Below are 12596 nucleotides of genomic sequence, written 5' to 3'. Positions count from 1 at the left end.
ATGTCACGGAGAATAGCCGCTTTTCCTGCCGGAGCTGCCAAGGGCTTGATACCACCCAGAACACATCTTACAACACCAAGCGTTTCTCCTGAACCGGTGCCATTTAAGCGGTTCTTTTTGTAGTGCGTCCAAAACGAGCTGCTGGAGCTTGGACCCGGCGTGCTCTCTGGTTCATTGTGCGCCGCGAGGAGCGAGATCGCGGGCTCGCTTCTTCTTTTTTTTTTCTTCCTGCGTTTCTTCTTAGAAATGTCAGAAAATTAAAAAAAAAAAAAAAAAAAGAAGAGAGAAAGGAAGAAAGAAGGGGGAAAAAATAAAAAAATCTGTGGCAGGCAGCCAGCAGAAAGGATGTGTTTAAAAAATACAGAGCCCTGGAAGGGAGAGCAAAAGGGCAACGTGCAAACTCTCTCCTCATCGCGGCTCTTTGCTTCTTGCTGGGGACTTTTTGTCTGGCCGCTCTGCTCTCCCCGGAGCGACTCCCGCGCTCCCCCGGGACCGCAGCAGCTCCCCGGGGCCGGCGGCGCAGCGGGAGAGCCTGGAAGAGGCCGTCGCCTCCCCCGCTGGGGAAGACACGCGGAGGTGCCTCGCAATTTAATGTGTTTTGGGGAACGCGATTTGTACGGAAAGGACGATTGCCGGGGAAAATGCAGCCTGCGACACGGCACAAAGAACCTTCACGGGGTAGAAAATTGCCCTGTGAATYGTATCGCTAGAAGCAACGGTGGCTTCGTTCGCTGCCCGAGGAGACCGAGCTCCGTCCCCGGCACGGCTTGGTCCCCGGTGCCACCGGGCGTTTGGGACAAAGCTCGAGAAAAGTCATTGATTTCCTGAAATACACCCAATATTCGCTCGCTGCTTTTTAAAACGTGCCTGGTGGCGGAGCCGGGGCCTCTCGCGGGCAGAGCGGGTCTGGGCGGCAGCCGGCACAGCCGCGCGGAGACCCGGCCGCGGAGGTTTCCTGAGCGAAAGCAGTCCGCCCGGCTGTTAGCAAACGCCGGGCTTGGGTTTCGTCRGCATCGTTAGGGGCAAAGCAGTTAGCCCCGTGGTCTAGACAGCTCTGAAATGCCTCAATAACCTCTTCCTGCGTCTCCCGGAGTGGCGTCTCCCTAAMTCTCAGAGCTTGTTAGCTTGGTGACGTTTTATTTTGTAGCAAGCTATTTAATCCGAGCTTTGGAGATGCAGCTTTCCCCAGCAMAAAGCACTGCAATAATAAGGGGGGGGGGAAAGGGAAACGTGAAACCCACCTGTTTCCTGTTTTTATTTTGCCCCACCCCCTACTTTTCTTTATTTTCTTAGGGTCTTCTGGTTTTTTGGTAGCTCCTGCAACTTGTCCAGGAATCCCTTTGCTCAGTCAGTGGTGTTTTGCAGCCCAGGARTTTAAGGAGAGCCTGCAGTTCCCAACGCAGCTTTAAACTGGCGAAGAGGGGGCAGAAGTAGCCCGGTGTCCTCTGAGCTCGTGTTTCTGCTCTGCTTTGCACACCCCTTCCCCTCTCCCRACCTCGCAACCCTTCCTCCTCCCCGGCACCCCCGGGAATGGTGCCCGGGCTGTTCCTCTCCCCGCCCTTCACTGGGGGTGCTGGACACATGTGGTGCACACCGGCGGCAGCGGCAGCGAGGCCGGATGATCTCCCAGACAAACCATCCCTCGTGCCGCTATCTTCTAGTAGCAGCTTCTGGCGACTTCTGTTTCCCTGCTTGAAATTTTGGGGGCAAATTTCCATTATGCTTCACTGTAGACAAGTACGTTCCTGGTCTGCTATAGCTGCAGGAGTAGTCTGAAGATGGGGAATCTGGAATCTTGCAGGGTCCATTGGTACAGCAGGATGGTGCTCTGCTGCCCCTCGCACGTCGTGAGCGGCGTTCGTTTGGGGACRGTAATTTCCTAAATTCAGCATGTCTCAGTAAGAGACAGCTAAACTTCCTTATTAGAGAGATACCCCGAGGAAAAGGTCATGATGGACCCCCCCAATTAAAGTACCTGTCACCTCCATGCCACAGCGAGGTGTGGTGGGACCCTAATTCCTCTGTCGCCTGTAGGAGCTGGGCTACAGCTGCAGCGAGAAAGATGCTTTCGAGATGCCGCGCAGCTACCTAGGAACCAGCACACATCTTCGATCCGATCTGYACCGCTCGCCTTACAATAAAGCAATATATTTTAACTATGCCACGAAATGTTGCAAAGGAACCTTTTGAGCAAGTCTCTGTGGTGCGATACAGATACGTCAAGGCTGATTGTTATTGTACGTGTCAGGGCTGCTGAGGTGGAGGATAAAGAAGGCCATTGTGCTCCCACGGAGGGGACAGCTCGGATGATTAATGACTGCTCCCGGAATTCTCCCAAGAAGAGATGGAAGTGGAGATAGGGCTCCGCGCGCGGCAGGGGCAGAGCTCTAGAAGGCACACGCGGGGCAAGAAAGGACTGCGCGCCGCGCAGAAGGGTCTGATCAAGAGACACCAGCCTGAAGGACTACCGGCAGCCTGTAATCTCGGCATGGGAGCAAGGAGGTGCTGGCTAACGCTGCCGCTCGTGTTTCTTCCTGTTACCTTCTTTTCTAATCCAGCTTTTTTATTGCAGCCTTTGGTTCTGCGCACAGAAGAAAGCGAGGCGCAGAAACACYGATGATTGTCCATTGAGAGAGGCGAATGGGAAAAAATCAGGGAAATTGCAAATTGATCTTTTCCTAACGCACACGGAGACTTTGTTACCTATTTTTTGAGCCTCCATGCAAATACCTCCCAGCCTAATTCTAAGGCGTGCCAAAATAAATTACATTTAGTTTGCCTTAAATAAACAATGACTCTTCCAGGAAAGGTTTGTCTCTTCTGGGCATTTGCATCATTTATCATTGCTCCACTGTTTTGAGTTGGCTGCCCTTTTAGGGTGAGATGTCTCTTGGTTTTAGTGTGTGCACAACCATAGAAAGGACAAGGTCTTACCCCAAGAAAAATGTACTGAGAAGATGTCATTAAAGCTAATGAGAGTCCAGGCAGCTGCAGCTCATTAGAGAATGCCCCGGGCCAATTGTAACTGAGACCTTTAAATATACATCATAGTCAAATAAACAACATCATATTCGATCTGCAGAGTCTCTATCAGTTCCTGCACAGTCCTTATCGCTCAGCCTTACATTTTGCTGAGAAAATGTTCCCTGTTCAGTAACAAACTCAGAAGCAAACAAGACCGTCACGCTCAGGAATGATAGGCTGAGAAATGGGAGGGTGCGGGGGTGGGAACAGATTTGTTTTCTGAAAGCACYGTTCAAAATTAATTGTTTGCAATGGTAGGAGACATCAAGCGCTCTGCCCGACCYGAAGGACTGGGTGGAGAACAGGTTGAAGAACCTGCAAAGACGCTGGAGACTGGAACATTGTAAGCAGTGAATGAGCACATTTTTTGTTCCTCTTTTTGGCTTTGAGACATGACTGTAAAAGAAAATGAAGGTTTTCTAACATCACTTTATTTTTGTTGTTGTTATGAAGCATTTAGCTAGGAAATACAGATTTACAAGCGTCAGGGTTTCCTCTTCAGTCAGCAGAACCCAGAAATGTTGCTTCCCCTGCGTGCAGTAACAGGGCTCCCGTGTCCTGCCCGGAGAGGCGTCCCAGCGAGCTGGAAATGCGGGCAGACTACATGTTTTCTTGGATCCTCACCTCTGAATAGCTTCATGTGTGATTATTAAGTTCTTATCTCAATAAGGAGTCACTGACACTGGGCTGCTTTCCAGGGAATGCTGCTCCCTTAATAGGCCATTATATCTCGGTAATAAGGGCTAAACTCTTCTGGGGGCTTTTAGTCATAAATTAAGTAAAATAACACCACCGATCCCGCCTTTCTCCTGGTTCTCACTAAGTGGGTTTCCGATGCCGTATGTAGATCTGTTCTCTGCTGGCTTGTTAGAGTTGATGCAGGGAGTGTATAGTSCTGCTTGGAAGCTTTTCGAGACAGCGTAATGTCCCTTCCCGTGTCAGGCGTCGCTGGGGCTCTGTCTGGGTGCCAGTAGATAATGTAGAAAATAACAAAGGAGAAACCGGGGTCAGGCTGTGGCTGGGTTGACGGATTCCCAGCCCAAGGTCTGGTTCCCAGTTGAGGTCTCTGCACCCTCGCTCTCCCAAGGGCTTTCCCCCTCCCTTTCCATTCGAGGGGCATCAGGCAGGCAGGAGCTGGCCATAACAGGGCTGGGAATGGGGATGGACTYTTCCAGGGACTATTTGTCTGCCTTAGGGTGTGACTTTGTAGGCCTGCTTCTCTCCACGGACCATGAAGGCACCATAGATACCCACAGTGACTGGAAGTGCTGCATCTGAGTGGCTGACGGCCACTCTCTGCAGATAGACTGTTGGCTGGCACATCAACCAAAGACCTGGATTTTCTGGCTGTTGGCTTGGCCTGAAAGGCTGCTAAGGTCAAGCAGCATGGACCATGCCACTCCCRGCGTGCCAAACTCTCTCAGCAACCCAGACAAGTTGACTACCTCCACCCTGCTGCCTGGGAAGGATCCCTGGCCAACACCAACCTCAAGCTCTGTTGAGTGGAGTGCTAGCCCACCCAGGTCAAAACTGTGCTAACAATTTCCCACTGCTTCATTTGTTTCCATGGATGCAACCAAAATGGTTCCTTTGCACTCTGGGAGAGCCGAGCTTGGGGTCTCTGCCACCCGTCTGGGGCTGCCACCCACTCAGCCTGGCGACATGGGTTAGTGCCGCCTACAGGAATGAAACTCTGGGCCCATCTCCACCCCTTTCCAGGAGCTCTGGAGCTTGGGATAGGGCAACCTCCCACCAAGGCGGATTGCGAGGTGGCATCCTCGCATTGGGGCTTGTGAGGAGGATGGTGGGCTCTTGCCTTCTTCCTCTTGTCTACACTGAAATGCAGCATGGATGAGGACACCAAGCAAGAGCAGAACATGGGTGGGAGCATAAAGAAATCTGGCAGCATGGCTCGAGCTGAAACCCTCCTGCATGGCYTCGGGAAGGACCAGCGGGAGAGGGGGCTGTTGGCACCTTTCACCTCCCAGAAGTCCTGGTGATCTGCAGCAGCGTGGCTACAAGGGACGGCCAGCACGGACCTGGGGCAGGGGAGCCGCATCCTGCCTGGGAAAAGAAGCCGGGGTGCGCACGGCTCTGCGAGGGGCCTCCAAACCCCACGCTGCCAGCGCGCTCGGGGCCTCGAAGCAGCGAGCGCTTGTCTGCGCGCCCCGGGGGCTGGGGCACTAAGCGCTCTCTAGATTCGCRCTGTGCCTTTAGCCCTCATTAAACAGAGGTTACAGCTGTGCTGGCCTGGGAAAGCCCCCGCAGACGCATGGCTTGTTTGAAACGGAAGTTTGCACCGCTCTGACTTCAACTGGCTTTAAAAGCTATCTGGTTAAAGCCACGCAAACCCTTCCACAGAGACCCTCCCATCTGCTGAGGGCCAGGTATACTGATTTAATTTGCACCTGTGCATTTCTTGGCACAGCGCGACCCGCTGCAAGCCAGGATTAAATCCACCGAGGAGGCTTCTGGCACAAAGCTGCCCTGGCTGAGCTAAACTGGGGTAAAACAAAAAGAGTTAAATATATTCAGCTTTGTCCCGGCCGTAACTACAGCCCCACCCTGAAGACGGGAGGTGTTTTGGATGAAGGATTTTGCTGCACATAGTTTATGCCTCCTTAGAGCAACTCTTTGCTGCAACCCAAAGCGCGAGGGAGCCGAGCGACCGCTCTGGGCTGTCCCTGCCCCGCGGGCCASCGCGGGAGGCAGGACGCCGGGACCGAGCGCGTTGTTCCCTGCCCCTCTCCCCAGGCCCATGATTCAGGAAGCCCTAACGTGGCCGTGAGCATCCCGGGAGCCGTCCCGCTGCCGGCCTTCGCCCGGGGGGACCGCGGGGCGGCCGGCAGGATGCTCACGGTTGTGCGTGAGGTTTTGTGCTAGGTTCCTTGTTAATCCCGGTTTTCAGTTACTCTTAATTTATGTTGTTTGGGCTGGAATTTTCCAGACATGAGCTCTGTACAAAGGTTTTTTCCTTTTTTTAACCAAATGAAAGCATTCAGCCAGTCTGGCTGTGTCCCTTTTCTTTCTTCTCCCCTCCCCCCCCTTTTTTTTTTCAGTGTCCGTACAGCGAACACAGACTTTTCCCATTAAATATTAAAATCCGTGTATACCTATGTGTACATGTATGTATATGCAGATACACAGCCCCCTTCCCTGCTGCAGGGAGAGCCCGCAGCCCAGGCGCGGGGGGCGTCCGCGGGGGTCCCGCCGGCCCCCGGCCTCCTCCGCGCTGCCGGGCAGGAAGGCACGCGGAGCAAGGTGCTGCCCGGTTCTCCGATTAATGTCACGGAGGGAACTAAGCTTTTGGAGAGAGGGAGTTTTTTCATTTTCCTTTTACTTGCTGGAGGGCCGCCCCCCCCCCMCACACACACACGTCCCGGGGGGTTCCCAGCCCCGCGCCTGGCCCCCCGAGGCCGCTCTGCTCCCGTCAGCCGGTCGGGATGCTTTATTACACGACACTGGAAACTAATTATTTTTGTCAGCCTGAATATTAAAACCTTTTCTCCGCAAGGCTGGGTTTAGCTATCAAGGTTACTAAAAAATAAAACAGGGGGAAAAGCCTTTGTGCAGTCCCACCGCGAGGCCGGGGAGCTTATGCAATCCCACAAGCGTTCAAAAATCACGAGCCAGGTCCCCAAAAGAAGATAGGCTTAAAAATCAATAAGAATAAAAAATACATTACGGCTTTTAATTTTTCTTCTGCTTTCTGAGCTTTCGGGGCACCCGGGGGACGCGTTAGACATTAATGAAAGCTGCTGTTCTCGTCTAAACACAATTTCGGGCGGTCGTAACTTCAGGAACGGCACGAGATGGGGCCGGACCCGTAGCAGACGGCGGGAGCTGGCGAAACCCGCCTCGCTCCGGGCGCGGGCGAGCGGCGCAGACCCGCGGCGACGGCAACAGCCCCCAAAATCGGGGCGAAACGGCCCCTCGCGGGGCTCCCTCGCGGCCGCCGCGGGACACGTGCCGCACGCGAGCCGCACTCCCAGCAAAAATGCGCTGGCCCGGAGCCTGGGTTTCCAGTTCCTCCCAGTTAAGGGCCGGACGGGGAGGTGTTTCCAGGAGCGCCGTCGGGGCTGGAGGGGGGTGCGAACGGCACCCTGGCTACCGGGGTTTGCACGCCGCGCTGGCTCCGCGCCCCCCGCCAAGGGCAGAGCGGGCACCGCTCCCCGCGGGCCCCCCGCGGCCGGGGGCTGAACGGGAAGCCTGAAAGCTTGTCGGCTTTTCGGGCGAGCGGCGAGCGCTCCCGGCTGTATCGTTTTTTCCGATTAGGTGGAATATTTTTCCCCGTTAATCCGTAACGCCTCCGGCTACGCCGAGCGCTACCCGGGCTACCCGGCGCCGAGGCCGTAGAACGGCACAAGCCGCCGGCTGCAGACTCCTGCCGCGCCTGCCTGGAGCACGCGGGGACGGGAAAACTTCCCAGCGGAACATCCACGGCCTCTTAAGGAAATAGTCTTTAATATTTCACTAAAGGGTTGTAGGCTTAATACGTAAAATCTGTTTAGCTTTTTTAATTCTTGGATCGCGTCGTGGAAAGTCCTCCAGAACTTGCCTGCTGGCTTTTCTCCCGCCAGCCGTTGCTCTCCGCGGAGCCGGGCAGGGAACGGCCTCCCGCGGAGCCGCGGAGCCGGGGGCTCGGAGCCGGCCCCGAGCGGGGCGGCGAGGGCCGCGGGGGCCGGGCACGGGGCAGAGCCCGCGGGCAGCGCGCCGGCCCGCTGAGCGCTGTCGGAAGCAGAAAAAAAAAATAAATAAAGCAGAGGGCAGGGGGGAAGCGCTGTTTCGCGGCGAACCCCAAAGCTCTCCCCGTGCCTGGCGCTTTCTGCTCCACGGGGCGGGAGCAAACGCCTCTGCTCCGGGCAGAGCGTGCGAGGTTGCAGCGGGTGGCCGGGGAGATGCTAACGGGCCCCGGCGCTAACGGGCTGCCGCTCGCCAGCCCCGCGCGCCTGSCTGCCTCCCCGCCGGGCCGCAGCTGCGCCTGCTTAAAGGCGAGGGAGGAGGGTCCTGGTGCTCCCAGGTGCTAGCAGCTCTGTGCAGCGGGAGCTGCTCGGCGAAGGCCTCGGCCTTTTCCCCCGCTCGTCTCCCCGTGGCACGGCGCCGGTTGCAGGCTGGAGCCCTCCGAAGCCGAGTGCCGCAGGTAGCGCCGCGTCCGCGCGCCGCCCTCGGCGTTGCAGCCGCCGGGGCGTCCGTGCCGGGTGCTGCGCTAGCGTGCAGCTGGGGGAAGCGCACCACGGACCGTCCCGGTGTCCCGGTGCCGGCAGCGTCCGGCCCTCGCGTGGGCGCTGCGTGCCGCTGTGCGGCGGGGAGGCGGCGATGGAGGGAAAGCTGGCGGGCACTGGAAGGGCCCCAGCGCCAAGGAACTGCTGTGCCCACTGCCGAGCTCCAGCCTCGGGTGGGCGATACCTCCCCAAATTTCCTGCCTGGGGTAAGTGCGAGAGTCGCGGGTTTTCCAAGGCGGGCGGCYTCTCCGGCTCGTGCTTTGCTGCTCCTGCTCCCGGCGCCGGCGGGGGCCCCCGGCGAGGCAGCGCTCGGTCCCCTCGGCCTGGAGAGGCGCCAGGCCCTGAGCAGCRATTTCCAATACGTGCCGTCAGGTTGTGTGTCGGGAGGATTAATGATAAAGGCTTTGCGGGGCTTTAAGAGATCTGGATCTAATTTAAAAGCCAAACAAAACCTAGAAATTTAGGAGCATGGGAGTTGCTGTCCCGGGGCAAGCCAGGCATCCAGCTAGTCGCGTCTCCAATCTTGCAGTAACATGTGCCAAGACCTTCAGAGAAGGTACGAGCAAACACCTGGCACATAGGAAAAACCCAGCCTCCCAGAGGTGCTTTCGTCTTTGGCTTTTGCTATTAGTCATTAGTTTATGCTCTGAAGCACATGGCCTTATCTCCCCTCGAGGCRTCTTCCTTTTATCTACCTTGACTCATGGAGCTGCAGAAACTTTTATTAGCCGCATAAATGTCAGATCTTCTTTAAAATCTTACAAAACTCTCTGCTGCGTTGTATCTTACGGCAATGAGTTCCGCGCACTAATCATGCGTCAGCGTAAGCGTGAGTCTCTTATCAGTTTTCAGTCTTMAGATTTAGTCATCTGCCCCAGTACTTCTGTAACCGGGGTCAGTAAAAATACCCAAATTGCTTTCTCTATGGCATCCGAGAGCGTCCGTCTTGGATGCAGAGTGAGCCGGATGCTAAGATGAGCTTTGCTTTTGCCTGACGTTTTTGGTAATGGGCTTAAGGCCAGTGACTGGAACAACTTGACTTTTTTTTTTTTTCCCTCCAAAAAGAGGCTTGCTTCTTGCTGGGAAGAGGGGCTCGCAGGCCTGGAGCCTGAGCAGCCCTGTGCGCCGGATAGATGGGAAGCTCAGGCTGAAGATGTCTTGTGCTGCAAAGGCTTGGGGTTGTGCCAGGTCGTGGGAGCTGGAGATGTGGGAAAGTGCTGCAGAGCACAGCCAAGGACCAGAGGAAGTATGGAACAGGGGAAGGTTTGTCTTGATTTAATTTGACACTTAAACTGGGAGGGGGTGATTTGTAGCTGCATGCATTTAGAAGAGGGGGAAAAAAAGAAATCTCAAGATAGGGAAACAGAGGCAATAGCAGGTTTGGGCGCCAGATCAGATAAGACCCTRCGGTAATGTGTCTACCTGAGCCCTCTTTATCGAGCCCTCCCCAAGCTCCAGCCTCCCCCCATAACCCTGATGGCTTAATCCTCCGCTCCCGACTTTATTTCCAGCGCCTCCTTCGCAGCGAGGCACCAGAGCCRTGAGCGCTGCCCCGGGCTGCCCGCAGGCGGTGCGCGGGGGTTCGCGGCGCCCTGGCCGGCCCGCGCGCCTTCTGGCCCGGCCCCGATCCGTCCGTGCCGATACGCTGSTGGGAACCGAATTCCCAACCTCCCTGCCGGAGCGCTCTGCCTCCCGGGATGCGCCCCGGACTCCTGACGCCTCCGGGGCCGGGGCTTGGCTGCTGGAAAAAAATCCTTGTGGCTAAACTGAGGGATTTTCCCCCACTCTGGCTGCAGCTAAAGGCTGCTGTTTCCCGTGCTGAGCAGACAGGTCCCGTCCTCCCTGCAGCAGCTCGCTGCATCCCCAGGCGCTCCGGCTCCGCTCCCGTTCCCACGGACCGGGTTTGCCGAGCGTGGCTGTGCTCCACGCCGCCGGGCCCGCACGCAGCCGTGGCGGCGGAGCTGGCGAGAGCGCCGCAGGCGATGCTCTGCGAGCTCCGCGGACAGCGTTTCCCTCGTAATCCCGTGCTTACTGCCGCAGTACGGCACCGGCTCGCGGTCAGCCTGCGACGCGCCGGGACCCCCGGCCCCGTCTCGCGACGCGCTCGTGCCCGTTTCCTCTCCGCCGGGGCTCGGCGGCGCTGGGCGAGGGGCACGGCACGGCCTTGCTCAGGGAAAGCCTCCCCTCGCCGTGCCGTGCTTGTTGCTCTTCCCTCTCTTGACCTGAGCCGTTTGCAAACATTTGCAGTCCTGCAGCTTGTTTCCATTAGGAMGAAAAATCAATGATGCAGCCAAGAAGGGCTGGGCTTTTTTTTAAAAAATAAATAAATAAATAAATAAAATAAATTCACTTTCCCAAACGCAGTGGGGCGGGCTGCCCTGCTGCCGGCCCCAAGCCCCATGCCRCCTGGCACCCTCTGGCTTCTCCCCCCGGTGCCCAGGCAGATCCACCACGGTGCTGCTCTGGGCGCTCCAGCAAGGTGCATCCCTCCCCTTGGGCACCCGTCTCCCTGGCTGCCCCCACGATTATCCCACCGCTGCCTCCGGGTGCTTCAGGAAGCCCCAAGGGGATACAAATATCCCTTAAATGCGTGACAAGGAGCCCTATCCTGGAGACCCCCCTGCAAAGGAAAGGGGAGGGAGGAGGGCAGGAAGGGTGCTGGGCCGGACCTGGCCTGGTCCTGCCCCGGCGGGAGGGGAGAAGAGGCAGGCGGAGGCGAAACGCTTCCCGCTGCTGTGGAAGCGTTTCATACCGTTTCATCAAGCTGCTGAATAATTTGCCAGAAATGCCTATTGATTTCCTTGCACTCTTCGGTGCAGACGGAGGTAAATAAGAGCCATTCATCATTGTATTATGTATCAGTAATTAAAAATTACTAGGTAACTTCAACCAAAAATTGAATAATTTGAAGTAAAATTAAATAATTCTAGGTAATCAGCACTAAATGAAACCATTATTTTACTTATCAGTGACTAAAAATTACCAGGCATTTTTCCTCGTTTGGATGCTCTTCCTCCCCCTCTGTGTCAGTAGAGCCTTTCTAATTTGTTTTAATTGTTAATTTTAATGAGTAGTGTTTTCCTGATAACATTTTAGTGAGCTTTTTGTTGTTGTTTCTTTTAGAGATGGCTTTTATTGCATTGCGCAAAGCCTGGAGCACCTCAATGTGGGAGCAATTTGGAAGCTAAATTATTATTATTTATTTAAATCAAACCCTCCAGCCTCTCTCACCATTCGGCTGGTTCTGGGATTGCTGTGGCAGGGCGGCGGAAGCGTTCGGTGCTGGCGTCTCCGTGCTGCGGGGCTGATGGAGAGCAACGCCAGGGCTCTTCTCGGCTCGCTCACCCCCCGCACAGCGCCTGCCCCGCCACCGCTCTTGGAGGCGGATGGATCCGGAGGTGTTTTTCCCCAGGGATTGCCCCCTTGAGCAATGGGAACGGTGTGCTCCCGCCGGCAGCGCCTTGCTGTGCGTGGTCGCCCTGGGATAACCTGTCTTTTTTTTTCCCCCCTGTGAGCCACGCAGCAGCTTGCTGCCCAGGGCTGCAGCTGGGGAATCCCTGCGGGTATCTCACGTGTTCACGTGCAAGCATGTGTGCAAGCGTGCGCTCCTCAGAGGTGCAAACAGGTCTGCAGCAGGCTGTGCCCCGGCATGGGGCAAGCTGCTGGTTACTGTTGTCCTTCCAGAAATGCATCTGGAAATGCAATTGCTGCCTCTTCCCCGGCTATGCCCTGTGTCCCGGCTGGAAAGGCCGGGCTCTGTGGCTCCTCTGTCGAAGCTGGGTGCTGAGCAGGGATATGGGGGAGCTGTGGGCAGTGGGGCCTGAGGCTTTGCAGCAGACCTGGCTCAGGCCGCTCTGCGCCTTAATGGCTATTAAAGGAAAAAATTGCTGCCTCTCTAGGAGATGGAGTTTATAAAATATCCTTATGATGGCCACTTACCAGGCAGCAGCCCTCAGGGTGCGGTAGCTGCTGCTTTGAGCTGACCAAATAAGCTGGCAGAGGGAACAAGGAAATCGCTTGGGGGGGGGGGAGAATTGAGACCCTGCCCTGAGGTCCTAGGAAATAACTCGTGGATGAGCTTAACGTGCTGCCGGTGTCCAGCCTGGCTCGCTCGGCGGCGCATGGGGCCGAGGGCGGTGTGCAGGGATGCCGCAGCATCCTCACCGCGGCGAACCCGCCCCCTCCCCTGCGCTGGAAAGCTTCCGAAATCCAAGCCTCAAAAAAAAAAAGAGGGGGGGGGGCAGTAATACTAAATTTGGGGAGCTGCTTCCCGCTTTCCGGCGGGAGGGAGCGGTTTCCTCCCGCCCCAGCGGCGCGGCCCGGAGCGCGGCCAGCCGCTGCCCTCTGCCG

This window comes from Rhea americana, unplaced genomic scaffold (assembly GCF_003343005.1).
Source record: "Rhea americana isolate MKP2758 unplaced genomic scaffold, rheAme1 scaffold_253, whole genome shotgun sequence".
In the NCBI taxonomy this organism is placed as follows: domain Eukaryota; kingdom Metazoa; phylum Chordata; class Aves; order Rheiformes; family Rheidae; genus Rhea; species Rhea americana.
Note: the sequence above shows the minus strand (reverse complement) of the source record.